Raw genomic sequence first — 16,173 nt, forward strand, 5'->3', positions numbered from 1 at the left:
CAGGTACCGACAGTATTGAATATCGGCGTACAGGGTGCCGCCATTTTGCTCAGTGACGACCTGTCGATTCAGATTGTCGCGTGTCTACCTGTCTTAAGTTGTGTTTACTTTGAAAAGGTATATTCCCCGGATATTAACCCGAACACACTGGCTGTTTCCGTGTTGGTACTGAAATGTTTATGCTGTACATTCGGAAATTAATACCGGGTATTTATTTTGCTGTAATTTTCGTCAAAACTGGTAAGACTGTTTCTATTGCTTGATTTGGATAAATATTGGTGGCACTTAAATGCAACAAATAAATAGATAATTTCGTGAAATTAAGATTTTTGGCTAAAATAGAAGAATTAGTTTTATTTTCCAACGAGGAAAGATAAAAAAATATATCCCGATTTCGAAATAATGTGATATTTTATTTTTTAAGTCTTTGGCGAAAATAGAAATATTTTATTGCGAATTGTTAACTTAAATACGACGCTAAGGTTTATTTTCGATTACAACTAACATTAAAGTGTAGTCTTTGTAAACGCAAGCAGGGTTTTTTCGTTGACTTTAACAAATGGGGGGCCATTGTTGTCCCTACCTCCATGTGTCATGGGGCCTTCATAAATTGTTGGGGTCATTTACGACTAAACACTCAATTAAACTGAAAATAAAACAACACTTAATGTAAGCGTGAGTTGTTTTTCAGACTGTGGCTCATAAACTTTAATGTGTTTTTTTGCCATCCTTCCCAAATGTTAAATGAAAAAAACCATAGGTTATCTAATAATCCTGCTATCAGTCTGTCATACTCCATTAGCCGGCAGAGAATACTTTAGAAATTACTGTTAATATCTCATCGTCAAATTTTACGAACCCGAATGAGAATGGCCACAACGTATCTGCGATATGGACGGAAGCTCGTTTATGATAATGTTAACCAGGTATTAACGTCGACAATCCTCGGAGAGTTTTTTAGTCGTTTAACGGTCATGGTCTCTCAGTTTTGGAAAATAATGGAAACTTCTTTTTTGTTTCACATTTGCACTAATTAAGAAATTTGAGACCCACAGATTATAACCATAACGGGTTTCAAAAAGCTTTCATTCTTCAATGATTACACAACCGAGTAAATAAAAGTCTTTTGTTCGTCTACCCAGGTACCGACAGTATTGAATATCGGCGTACAGGGTGCCGCCATTTTGCTCAGTGACGACCTGTCGATTCAGATTGTCGCGTGTCTACCTGTCTTAAGTTGTGTTTACTCAGGTATATTTGGACAGGTATATTCCCCGTAATTTTGCCAGAAAACATTAGCTGTTTCCGTGTTGATATTGAAAGGTTTACGCTGTACATACGGAAAATCAATACCGGGTAATTTTCGCTGTAATTTTCGTCAAAACTGGTAAGGCTTTTTCTATTGCTTGATTTGGATGAATATGGGTGGCACTTAAATGCAACAAATAATAAGACGAATTAAGATTTTTGGCTAAAATAGAAAGATAAGTTTTATTTTCCAAATGGAAAGATAAGAAAAGTTTGTAATTAAATAGATTTCTTTGCTATTAGAAAATAAAATATATCCCGATTTCGAAATCAGGTGATATTTTTTTTTAAGTCTGGCGAAAATAGAAATATTTTATTGCGAATTGTTAACTTAAATTCGACGCTTAGGTTTATTTTCGCTAAAATAAGAGTACCTAAGTTTAATAATATATTTTTTTTTATCAATTTTCAATCCCTTAAGATAAATATCAAGAAAGATCAGATTTGTTTTTCTCAACATGTGAAGTGTGAATGAGAAGTGAGTGGTTCATTTATTGTGCTGTCTACTGTTCACATGGATGAGTGTGTGCGTGTACAAAAACGGTTTTTTCTACTATTTCAAGTCATAAATAGATATTAGCATTTTGGCATACTTCCAACTCTAAGTCAAACAAATTCTTTTCGGGTCAGATTTTGACGTGAAACCATATTAATATCGTTTATTTTGTAATTTTAAAATGTATTGTATTTGCAGTATTGGTTTATCTTGTGCTTCGCTCATTGGATAACCATTAATACTAAACTGCTTGAATAATGTTATTTGTTTTTTTATTGTTATGAAAATCCAGGTAAATTATACGTTCGTTTTGATATTTAAAACGCACTTTGATCTGAGCATCGTGATCGAATTGCTTAGGAGTATTTTTCTTTCTAACTCCACATGTGTAATAATTATATCAATTGCTGATACATATGATATTTTTGGTAAACACTTGCTTTTGTTAAAAACTGTATCACAAATTTGAGCTATATATGTTTGCATGTTAATTTGTTTTCATTTTGTGTTTGTGTTATATGAATGATATAGTACACACACAATAAAAAGGGAGTTGTGCTGTGGCAGTGAAGATTTAGGGTAATACTAAAATAGTTTCAACCAATACTAAAAGTATTCACTGCACATGTTTGGCTAACAATTTTAATTACAGATTATGTTTGAATGTAATTTCCTGTTGTTTTTGTTTGTGTTAAATATTTGTTTTACAGTGTGAAGACCTTTGAGTCAACACATCGTTTGGTTCTTCATGCTGAGGGTGCTTAAGCATTTGAGAATATTTTTGGATAATAGGTGTTATCATTTTAAAAAATCTTTAAAAAAAATAATATTTCTATGGTTGAAACTAAGACGGTAAGGCCCAAACTCACTAAATATCAGGTATGTAACCGCTTTTGTTGTGTTCAGAGGCTTGAGAAATTGAAGGTCATTTTTCCCGTCTGGCGAATCTTTCCATACTATGATTATGATTAATTGGGTCAGGTCTGAAATTTTGACTGATATTTCAGATGCCAGTATTTTATTGTTTCTATAGAATTCACTTGATGAACTGTCAAACAAACCAGTTATGAAACCATTGTAGAGTCTCGAGTTGATGCAAATATTGATTATTTAGGTTACACTGAATGTAAATTGTCTTTGAATTTTTAGGATACTCCTTTATATTTTCCATTGCTGGAAGTCCATGGTAACAAGCTCAGTAGCTCTTGTCCAGACATTCTTGGTACTAGTGTGATTCGTTTGTTCCATAATAGCTCCTCTGATGGATTAACTGAGGCATGGCAGTTGGCAGTAGATACTTCGTATGATGTACAGTTGCTTGGTAAAACGACTATGAGGCCTATCAAACTCCACTTCAAACCACTTCAAACGTCAATTTTGACATTTGTTGCTAGAAATGTTGACTAAAAGTAATTACTTAAAATGCCGACTTAGGTAATCCTATGTATACTGTCTTTCCTAGGCTTGTAAAGCAGTCTGGGTCATTTGCTGGAATTGTTATCGAAGTATGAATTATGTCTGCAAAGCCAACACATATGAGACGTTAAGTTACGGTTTGCTAGTTATCCAACGGTGATGTAGTTGAACAGTTGGCCTCTGAATTACCTAGTTCTACACCAATTGAAGAGATAGGTGCAGATCTTGCTGTTATAATCAACTGATAGTTTGTCCAAAGAGCAACTCTTTCCAACAAGTATTGGTTAACCGGATACATGGTTTTCCACAGGTTCAATCGACAATGGTTGCGCTAAGAGAGTGTTTAGTTTTCATACGTGATATTCTTTTCTTCCAGAAACTGAAGAGGATGCCAAGCGTTTGGAATTAGTAAAATCAAACACTGAATTGAAGTTGAAACTCTCCAAAAGTGCGTCACCTATGTCTTTTACTTCTTATTTAGTACACATTATTTCAGCTAAAGGAGTTCATACCGATTCAGAGAAGATTGTAGCTTTTTAGAAGTGGCCGATACAAAAGCATGTAAAAGAGTTGAGACAATATTTAGGAGTGTGTTCCTAACTACGCCAAACTACGCCTGGATTGTTAACATTTAAACGCATTAACGAAACGAAAAGTAAAGGCACAGAAGTAGTGTCCAGTCTGGGTTATGAACAACAGTTAGTATTTGACATTCTTGTCAAAAAGCTGTAAATGCTCATGTTTTGTCCTTTGCAGATTTTCTAAGTCATTTATCCTGCATATTGATATTTCCGGATCTCGCTTAGGTGCCATCCTGTACGAGAAACAGGATGATGGTACAGAGCTTATGCTAGTTGAAATTTGAAGTCAAGTGAATTGCGATATCCTGCGCATAAAACAACAACTGTTTTTGCTCTGAAATAGTATGTTACAGAAAAATTCAATGATTATCTGTCAGGTAATACTCTTGAAGTAGTGCCTGAAAATAATCCTTTGCCATATGTTCGCATTACAGGAAAGTTGGATGTGGTCAGTTACAGATGGGTTGCAGCTCTAGCAAACTACAATGTTCATTGTGTTACAAGCCAGGCACGTTTTATGCAGACGCTGATAGAATTCCAGAAGTTCAATCTTGTTCAAGCTGTCTGTGTAGCTGCTTTTACAGATATACCACTTTTATCTTATATTTCTACAGGTTCTGACAGAGGACATTGTCGATAATGACAATATTAACACTATGATAAAAATTGACTGGAAGAAAGAACAGGCAAAAGATACAATAATTTCTTTTTCTACACAAGACCGTCAGCCATGTAACCAATGCTTTTTTGTTTTTGTTTTTTATAGGAGGTATACATGATGATGCAGGGCATTCTGGTAAAGCGTTGTGGTTAGCAAGGCAACGGTTTAACTGGTCAGGGATTAAAAAGAATGTAAACTTCTTGGTAGAAAACTGTGGATATTATTTAGGCAGGAAGTCTCCAATACGTGGAGCTGAATAAGTAAAATTACAACAACTATCCCTATGGAACTTGTTTGTATAGATATTTTGACTTTAGAAAGGTCCAAGGGAGGTTAAGCGTATCCTAGTAATAACGATAATTTTACGAGGCACGCGCTAGCTGCGCCATTTTCAGGGCGAAGAAATTTCTCATCTGAATGTAACTCCATCTCGTGACCAAGCCCAACAATAGATGCAACAGTCGCAGCAGTCTGACAGAGGGATATACGATTCTACACCAGCAATAATAGATATTCATAACATTCCATTTATTTAAGAAACATACAGTCTATCTGAGGTACACCCCAACAAACCAATCAGAGTCCGTAAACCATCAAAAAGATATGGCAAGTGGGTGTACCAGATGGAGGCTGAGAGTCCTTCATTATTTCGTGTTAAAGCTTTAGATGATTGTGTTGTTTATTTAAAGTGTATTGCTTGCATGCCCTTGTTAAACAGCATTGTTGACATTAATGTAAATCTTCTCTGTATTTGGATCCTTCTGTTTTATGTCAGACAGAAATATTTGAAAAAAAAACGGTTCATGATTTTATATTCTCTATACTATTTAGTATGTTTATATATATATATATATATATATATATATATATTATGGATACTATAACATGGATTTTAGGTTCGAAAATACTAGGAATGTCCTTTAGTCCCCCCCTTCGAAAAGAGGGGTATATTGCATTGCACATGTTGCTCGGTCGATTGGTCGGTTGTTCGTTCATTCGGTCTGTCGGTAGTTCGGTAGGTCGGTCGGTAGACAAAAACAATGTCCGAGTGATAACTCGACAATACCAACATCTGTGGTCCCCAAACTTGATTAGGTTGTTGGGCTTGACCAGAAAATGACCCTTATTGATTTTGAGGTCATCCGCTAAACGGTCAAGGTCACAGTGACCTTGAATGCAAGAGCTTGGCCTTGTGCTAACTCAACAATGTCTGGACTTCTGGACCTTAAAATGACAAAGATGACCCGGATGAACTTTAAGGTGATCGGGTCAAATGTAAAGGTTACAGTGACATTGTGCGCGAAAATTTGTCCCAATGTCTACACCTTGTGTCCTCAAACTTGACTTGAAGGTTATGTTTGATCTTTAGATGACCGACATTGGTTTTGAGGTTTTCGGGTAAAAGATCAAGGTAACAGTGACCTATAACGAGAAACGATTGTCCGAGTGATAACTTGACAATACCTGCAACCATTGGCCTTAATCCTGACATTAAGGTTGGTATTGAGTATGTGGTCATCAGGTCAAAGGTCAAAGTCATAGTGATCTTAAATGTGAAAAGCCGAGTGGTAACTAGACATTGCATAGACCTATGGTCCTCAAACTAGACATGTAGGTTGGGTGTGATAAATGGATAACCCTATTGCATTTGGCTTTATAAGTGTCAAAAATCAAGGTCATAATGAATTTGAACGCAAAAATATTGTCTGACTGATAACTTGACAATACCTGCATCGACATAACTTAAAGTTGACGTGGAGATTGTTTTCTCATTAGCTAATCCCTATTGATATCAGGACAAAGCAGCTTATTTATCCAGTTATCCAAATATCCCTGACAAAATTGCGCTCAGTGGGGAGGTATTATGTTTGCTTAGGTATCTTGAAATCAGGTTTCAATGTACTTTGAATTTGGTACATTTGTGAATTTTAGTTTACAGTTATTGTGATATAGGCCAATGCCAATCGAGGATTTTTGAAAATTTCTGATCATTAATTTAACGTACATCGATTCTTTCGAATGCATTAAATGTTATGGTCAAATTTTGACGATCTAAAGAAAAAAGAGCTGGTACACCCTCGCTGTTTTCTGAAGATTGCAAAAGCTGAACTCTATAACATTTACTTAAAGGCTGTTGAAGAACTATTCGTACATGTTAGAGTCAAATTTTGACGATCTATAGAAAAGAAACTGCAGTGAAATGATTGGACCCAAAATTACTCTAAAAAAAATTAATCCCCAAAAATGCGGATTTATATACCCAAACTGTAGTTCCGATCTTAGTTTTACAGATTTCTTTCCTTACGCAATCCATATTTTTAAGAGCAGACGGATTCTTCAGTACCGCATGTGAAGACAATGTTTTAAATGGCAGGTTTACCATTTTTTTACAATATATTCTATATTGTAATCACAAAAAAACTCTCGCCACCGTGAAGTTGTGTGCGGGTGAACTTTCATCAGCGGATTCAGTGTGTCTTTTTCTGCAACAGAACTTAACCAACTTTTCCGGCATACTGTTTTTTTTGCAGTGACTGTACACTTGACCTCCTCCCTGTGTCCACTTGTACTTCTGGGTCGCCCTTACTTCCGTTTCCATAATGCGTGTCACATCCTCCGAGTTTTTGGTTAAAAGGATTTGATTCGTTCCATTCGTAATCGTGCACGACTTCTAGCCTAGCTTGCTGTAGTCCGGCAACAAAACCAATTTTTGGACGATAATATTAAATCTTAGTAGCTTACACTGTGAGCATGAATATACATGTATTACAATAAGCTTTATATATTTTCGATATTCTTGAGTGTTTTAAGTTGAACTTACATTGACCGATATGTTCCAACATATCATTCTAGTGCTAGTTTGGCTCCAATTACCCTGGTTATTTCCACTCCCTGCGTCTTACTGTTCGATTTGAAATGGAAAAAAACCCAACAACTTGATGTTGCCCAGAGAGCATTATAGGTAGAAACGACCACCGTCCACAGAGAACTATATATGTCAAGATAGTAAAGGTATAAATTTAAATGGTCACCATGTCGAACACCACTTTCCCTAACAAAACGGCAAAATTTACATATTTTCATAAATTGTCGGTATACGTGAGTTTCAGTAGAAATCAGCAGGACGACGGGTTAAACATGTTGTTTAGTTTCTTCATACACATCACATATATATATGTAACACTTAACAACAGGTGTTGATTACTTTCAGAGTGAACAGAAACTTTAAATACCTGAATTTTAACAACAGGGGTATGGACTATTTAATACAATGGGTGTCCTGGGTTTGCTGAGTACATGTTTGGAAGACGCGGACGCATGCACTGATACGTATGATCTAGTTCAAGTGGCTCAGCAGCTGGTGGACTTGAACTGATTGTAGACTTCAACTCATTCAAGCATCACATTCTGTTAAAATTTTGGAAAGGTTTAAGTAAGCTGCGTGGCAATTATTTCTTGCGTATTCTCGGCGGGGAGTATGAAACACTGCACAACTATGTCACAAAGTTAGTGAATGACCTTAAGTCTCTTGATATTCATCTAGTGTTTTACATTGATGGTGAGAAAGGAAGCTCTATTGAGGTTTTAAGGCAAAAATTTGACACCTGGAAAGAGAGACATATAAGGAAATCGAGAGGATGTCTCAGATTCTTAATGTTTTGCGGCAAAAGACTGACATACGCGACATGTCCTGGGACACAAACATTAACCCAGTGCTCCTGAATGACCAGCTTATGGCTACCTTGAGGTCGTGTGATTGTGAGATACATCAATCACCTGTGGGAGAAGCAGATTTACTCATCATCCGAGCTTTAAGAGACAGCCCCATGGCATTTGCAATACTGAGCAATGACTCTGACTTTTGCGTATTTAAAGGAAGTAGGCTGATTCCAGATGATCTGTTTGACATTGAGAATGACCTTCAACTTCGAGAGCCACGTGAGTTACCAGAGAAACCACGGAAGTTAATAGTTAAGGTCATTTCTACAGAGAATGTCATGGACATGCTGAATGTAAGTATGTAGCTGTTGATAAGGTTTGCTTTTTTAACATGAATGTTCTATCATACTTATCTGGTCATTGTGTAAAGCAACCTTCCAATTACCACTTTTGCATTTTTTGAACGCTTACACAGACGCCGGCTATCACAAACATACTTTATATACACATATGTGTAATACATTGTGATCATTTGGATCTATATTAAAATTCCTCTTTTTACACACATATTGCACAGATGTTAGAAGTATTGTATTTAAACTATCCATTGTAGCGTTTCTTTTAAACTGAAAAACACTGTTTTATATTGAGTTAAACAATGTAATATACAAAGCAATCTAGTCCACGAATATTTTTGTTATTCTGTTGATTATATATGGGATGTATATGAAATATTTGAAACTTGACTTCAGTTATAATTGAAACACCGGTTCGGATACATTATTTTCAGTTGGAAAAACACGGACTTCTAGTAGAAATGAGTATCGTTGCTGGTAACGACTACACAAGACCATATATGCAAAAGTATATCCGCCATGGCACTTATTTAAACAACGGGAAATTCAGCTATAATATTGATGTCCAGGGAAGACCTGGCATACAGAGCTTTGCACATTGGATCCAAACGAACCAAAATGCTGAGCAGCATTGGTACTTGGCTAAGTGCATGGTGTGTATTTTTAACTCAAAAATCTTATTTTTAACCTGTGTATTTTCCGTGTTTTTTGTCAAATATAGTTTCTGGTGCATTTTTTGTAAACTTTGGCAATTACTCAAAAGCTGTCTTCGACCTTACCATGCTACTTAGTACATGTAACCGGTGAAAATATGTAATAATATGTACTCTGTATGCAATGAGAAGGAATACCATTCACTCTTGCTTTAACAGTTGTCTATTGTATGGCCAAGGTTTATCTTAAAAAGACATTCAAAACTGTTTACACGGCATAAACGATCGAAGATGATTAAGTCAATTATGTTATGTAACCTAAATGTAGGAAATGGATCCTGGATTCCGGCAGGCCGTTATCCACAGCAGGAACTTCTACAACCTAAGAGGAGAACCAGACAAATGTCCCGATAAGGGAGACTTTTCTTTGGTGAGGATTGGTCTAAGAGTTGTGAAAGTAATAGCTTTACAAATGAGGTAGCATGTGCTCAATGCAGTCTAAATGGACTTACATTCGGTTGCAGGCGATGTATTTTCATGGTCATAGTGTCACAACAGAGTAACAGTAGTAGGCATCGTCAAATGCATTTATATTTTTCATGTTGTAATCTACATGTATCATGTATCAAACTTCACTCTGATAAGATATGTGCTGAAAGTCCCATCACTCTGGCTGAAGCATGTTGATTAATGCCCCTTAATTAATATATTATAAGACAAGCGTTACTATGGATACAACCATAAAGGTTCTATCCGGTTCTTAAAGTCATGTCAAATGGAACGTGTTCGCTTTTCAAACCTCGATTGTCAGATATGTACTTCCAGTGATCTTGTTGGCTTATAAGCGTTGCCCTGAAGGTAGTTTACTAATATATTTGATTTTGTTGTACATCTATTAATTATTATGGTTCAAATGGTCATTTGGTGTATTGAAAAATATAACTTGGGTGATTGATTTTAAAGGGATTGTACACTAGTTTGGCACCAAAATTATATTTTCTGATTAATAAAATGTTTTACTCTTTAATATCATAATTGTAAAAAAAAATGTAAAAAGTCGGAGACCGGGTTTGAACCGGTGTCGCCAAAACTGAAGCTTAGTGTTGTATCCACTGTGTTACGAATGCTTACCCTACACGGTTGGAATATTTAAGCTATATACCTAACTCGGTAATATCACGTGATAACATCGACTAGCAAATCACGCATAAGGAATGAATTCTACTAGTTAGACATACCTAGTAATCTTTTTTAATAGAAAATACGTAAAAACTGCGAAAATAAATTAATTGTAAAATATTTTATTTTTTATATTTATGGCACGTCAGTTAGTAAGTTTCAATGCATTGTACTCATCGATAACACGTTTAGGTCAGTTTTCGAACAATTTTCTCTTTTTTTCCGCTATTTCATCATACGGAGTACAGCCCCTTTAAAATGAGTTGAACTAATTTTCAAGATGATAGAGGAAAAGATTCGCTCTGGCCAGTATCCTTGCAACATCATGAGCATGCACAACAACTTCTACTGGTACCACATGTTACTGGAACACAAAGACACTTGTGCGGAACGTGCGCTCACACCGCTACGCGCTTACCTATACCGCATTGTCCTTCCGATGGAGGAGCAGCTGGTCAATGAACATGGCCGTAGTCCATCGGAACTTAGTGAAGCTCAGGTAAGTTGTACTTGCAATCCAATGTTTTTCTAACTAATCACAACATGTATGAAGGCATTTAATTATAGCGCCTATGTTTATGATCGATATCATGGGTTAATGACAAATTGGCTTAAAAATAATAAAATGTCCTTGAAAATAACCAGAAACATCACTTTAATACAAAACCCAATCTGTTGAACGATACTCTAAGAAAATATATAATGCTCTTCTGACCAAAGCTCTATGTTAAACAATTCAATGTGCATTTGTGAGTTTAGCCAATGAAACTCTTCTCCTTATTACTCACATTTTATATTAAGCATACTTTAATTTAACATAAAGAAAGCTTAATGTATATGATCTCTCAGCCCCAGCATGTAATCTTATGCACAGCAACTTAAAAACAGAAAGCAACATCTGATAGCAACATTGTTTGTTGTACTTGTATTGACATAATAATGAAACAGATTAAAACAAACGCAGAGCTTATAATATTTAACCCCAAGTTAAAGTAATTGAAGCCTTTCACAAGGTTCATCTGTACCTAATATTCTAAACTTTTCTGCATATCAATCATCCATGTATTATAACAGTCAAACCCCGCTGGCTCGAAATCCAAGGAACCGGCAAAATACCGCGAGCCTCAAAAAAAAATCGAGCCAAGCGTGAATGCAAAGCAATCGGACCTTTACATCCATTTCGAGCTAACGAGGAATTTAAGCCAAGGAAATTTAAGCCAAGGGGGCTCGACTGTTCATATCTGTATTCACTGATAAATGCTATTTTGACCATTCTCAATATGACTTAGGTGATAGCAATAGACGGTGGTCGTGCCCCTCTCCTCCATAAGATCAAGCCGGACAGAACATTAGAGAATCTCCAAACTTTTCACCGCATCTGGTCGCATCAAGAAAGGGGTAGAAAGTGTTTTGCTGCCTGAAATGGGGCCATAATGAGGCTCCATTCATAAATGCAAAAAATACTTTTATCACAGAAGTATCAATAAAATCAACAAGTCTGATGTTTTACAAAAACAAAGTAAAAATATTTTTTCGGTGTTATAAAATTAGAATTTTCGCAAAAAATATGTTGCAAAATGCAACCAAGCATGCTCACAATGAATTTTTTATTAATCGTAAATGATTTTTTAGTTTGGTATTACTGTATGAAACCACAGTTGTGTCAATTATTGACTGGTTTAATGGTAAGTCCACCCTCGTTTAATGTTTTACAAGCATCTGTTTGTCCTGGGCTGAATACTCAGATAGGTCGACTAGGCATTATTTCAAATGCAAGTTACTTGTCGAATCATTGCAAGTTGAAACTTGTACTTGTATTTCATTATTATGAGTTCCTCCTACATGAATGTCCCCAGGTGAGGCTGTATACTGGTTCGAGCGCCATGGGGGTAAAAACGGTTTCATTGTCTACATTCTCCGCTACTTCCTGCTGCTGAACTGGCAACGGAACCTCAACGTGACAGAAACGAGTTCCTTGCACTCGTTGTCATGGTGATAGGTCGCTGGGATGAGAAGCACTACCAGGCCATGGAGATCCGGCCGAGTATACGCTGTGTCAACATCGGCAATTGGATGCAGGTTAGGACTGTTTGTTCCATTTCCATGTGAATTGTTTTACTAGTGTTTGAATTAAAAAGTAATCTTATTAAAAACAATAAGTTATTTTTGTAATAAGCAAGAAGATATAAAGCTTGCATGTTTATGAATTGATAGACACTCATTGTTTGGAAGTATTGGAGTTTTTGATGCCAAAAAGCGCATAAAAATAGTTTGGTTTTCTCATTGGATAATAAGAAATGACCATATGGCTTTATGCCCTACATTTCAGGATGTGTATCGCCATGGTTACCAAATGTTTGGAAGTGTTCTGCACATTGGTCACGAGTTTCCCTTGCCAAGCGAGCTATTCAGTGGCTCTGTATGGGCAGCCTTGTATATGGCCTGTCAGGGTGGCGGTAAGAAATGCCCTCTTGTAAATTTATACTAGTATTACAGATGTTGACCTGAGAGCAAGTTGTATGGAAAAAACGCATGTTTTATGCAATTACTCTCATCTTTTAAATATACATTGAGGTAACCGAGGAAAATAGTGAACACAAGGATTGAACCGAGTACGTATGATCATGTCATATGGAAAATGTGGCGTGTTTTTGAGAAGCTCTTTCAGAGAGGCGGCTTAATTTTAGCCTTGGACAGTTGCCGAGCGCTGTTATGATATAGCTGATGCATTAGCAAACTGCCTTTGGTACTAGCCACAGGCGTTTTCCAAATAGAATGATATGTTATCATTTTGAATAAATAATGCTATCGTTTTTATTATGATATGTCATTCATGTTAAAATTATACAATAAGTATATTTAACATCGATAAATATTTTGCCCAGGAATAGCTTCTATAACATCATCAACAGAATATATATTATACCCATGTTTTTGATTTCTCAAGTTTAAACATTTCAATTTTTGCGTTTTCACCGATTCCATTCAAGTACAAGGTTCTCCTATACGCTAAGTGCAAATATTCTAAGGAAATAAAATATTTTGTTAGTCGACTTTTGAAAACCGTTAAAGGTCACCATTGGAGGCACACAAATGAATTTCGACAAAATTAAATCATCGCTTAATCCCCAGATAATGCTTTAAACATTTACAGATGAATTTTTATGTAATTGTAAATTATAATTTCAAAAATTAAAGAAAGATGCTCGCCAGGTTCGGAAAAAAGTGTTGCACAAGATTCAGAAGGAAATGGACGCTGTTATCCAAGAAAACCGTGACATGATCAGAGATATAGTGCAGGATGTTTTCCCATTTGATGATTAGAAACTGTGATCAAATCAGCAAGGGAAAATAACACTTGTGTGGTGCAGTTTTCTGTACACATCTTCTGACTGATTATATGAAAGTTATTATCTGGCGCTTTATTTTAAAACGAACGGCCATAGCGTCGATGACGTTTGATGAAAATGTTATAGTGTGCCTTCACCTTATATAAAATTTATTTTTGCGGCTAAAACGTTTTTGTAATGACAACATGGCATTTTGAGCAGACTTTAAACGCCGCATAACTCAGAATCTCAGTGTGTGAGGCATGTAGGTCTCTAAGCCGACGAAGATTGTGTACATAAAGTATGGTTATTTTTGTTTGAATTATCAACTCCAGTGTTTGCCATCAATAAATGATGAATTTACTTTTTTATGCCATTTCAAAATACTAGTAAGGCACAAATTATTATAAGATATCACTTCACGTCAAAAGCCAAATAGTCGCTTTGGGAAAATTGAATAGTGTATCCTCCCGAAAAGGAGTTTCCAAATAATAATAATAATAATAATAATAATAATAATAATAATAATAATAATAATAATAATAAAGTTATACTTACAGGGAAAAAAACCCTTGATCAGAACACACTTGTATGTGCAGTTCTAAAGAACTTTTCAAAAGCATTCGACTGTCTGTCCAATGATTTCATATTAGACCAGGTAAATGCATTTTGGTCTCTCAATCCAAACATGTAAACTAATTCACAGATCTTTCAAACAGAAAGCAACGGGTCAAACTTGGTCAAAATACCAATGAGTGGAACTCCATCCTGAAATGCGTGCCACAAAGATCAATATTAGGGCCTACTTCATCATCCTTCTGAATGACATCTTCTACTTTATCAAAAATTCTTGATATTGTTATGACCACTTTCGAGGAAGAAAGCAACATTAACAAGCGTTTACCGATAGGGCGGCCCTAGCGCGTCCTACTTTACTTTTTATTTAAATTTTGGAGTTGAAAAGTAATAAAATACGCCCAAAATGCACCATTTCGGACCAGATTTTTTTATTCTTAACCCCCCTGCTAACACAATAAATCAAATGAATAATGTTCCGCAAGTCAAAAGAGTACGCCCCTATGATACACCCTCTCTACCGTCGAGTCCTGGATCTGCCCCTAACATTTTGATTTTCCAACAAAATGCAGACTTACCCTTACAATTTTCAAGCAATTTCATTTGGATCCAAGTCTGTTAAAGAAATTAAGCAATTCAATATACTAAATCACACTATTGTTTGTGAAGAGTAGTTTAACTTGAAGGCGTTCAGGTAGATACCTTATTTAATTTTGATGCCCATTTTTCTTAATGTCCATAAAAGCAGGTAAGCAAATGAATATCATAAGACTAAGCACATTGTTGATAATTCATACTAAGCATATTACCGTTAACTGTTTACTTTGATTTTTATTTATGTGGCAAAACCAACACAGACAAAATAGAAAAGATTAAACCCAAATTGTTTTTATAATTACACCTAAACTTCTTCTTTATATAGTTCATTTAAGAACATTACATCTGAGCAGGGTAAGATGCATCGCTAGTAAAGCTTACAAATGTCTGTACGGTATCTCGTTTGAATATGTTCAAAACCTTTAAAATTTAAAGACCTGAATTTTAATCTCAAATATGAAAACTGTGTAGATGTACTATCAAGAATTGTATCCGCTTTGAGGCCAGTCATGTATGGAACAGCATCCCAAAGGAAATAAGGTGCCCTCAAAACTATCAAGAATATAGAAGGCTGATCCGCACTTGGATAGGTCCCTCTTTGAAGTGCTTAATGTGCAATGTATATTTTTGTATTATTTTTTTTTAAATAGGATTGAGAATTTTAAGGTGTTTTAATCATTAAAATTAAATAACAAGGGTTATTGTCTATTTTTGATTGTTTCAAATTTATATAATAATTATTATTAACAGCTATCGAACACGTAAAACTACTTTTTAAAACTACAACTACTGTTTTTCGGCTAGTTTCTAATAAAGTGTTACGAATTGGTCTCTTACTAGCTGATATTGTCAGGACAGTGGCTTGGTAGAGATTTGGTTGGTAACGTGTATGTAGGGGTTGCCCCCATCATTGGAGCAACCACGTCTTTGCACGCTTATGTTTCTGATAATGACAGCAAAAGTAGTTATATTACATGAAAAATAAGTACTTCCTCATATAAGCAATTCTTTTCAGCGATTTTTTCTAGCAAGCGAAATTATTTTTTATATAGATTATAACATTTATTTACAAACTACACATTGCTATACCATGCTGTTATTCCCATGTACATACTGACACTGACAACTTTGCTGTTTAACATGTATACTATTATTATCATTGATTTATACTCTTGTCAGAACTAACCGTATGCCATCCAGCGGAACCGTGAGCGTGTGGACTGGCCGTACAGCAAGGAAAACTAATTGATAATATCATTATATACATTGATGTGATCCATCTTTATTTTGGTAATTTCCTGCATAAATATAGTAAGAAACGGCTTTTGTAAATACTGTTTTCTGATATGTAGCCTATTTAA

The 16,173-nt window shown here is 35.5% G+C and overlaps 1 pseudogene; it reads left to right on the top strand.

Annotated features, from left to right (window-relative positions):
• Positions 1 to 14,003, top strand: LOC128246925 (uncharacterized; annotated as a pseudogene).
• The last annotated feature ends 2,170 nt before the right edge of the window (positions 14,004 to 16,173 follow it).

Source organism: Mya arenaria, chromosome 9 (assembly GCF_026914265.1).
Source record: "Mya arenaria isolate MELC-2E11 chromosome 9, ASM2691426v1".
NCBI lineage: Eukaryota > Metazoa > Mollusca > Bivalvia > Myida > Myidae > Mya > Mya arenaria.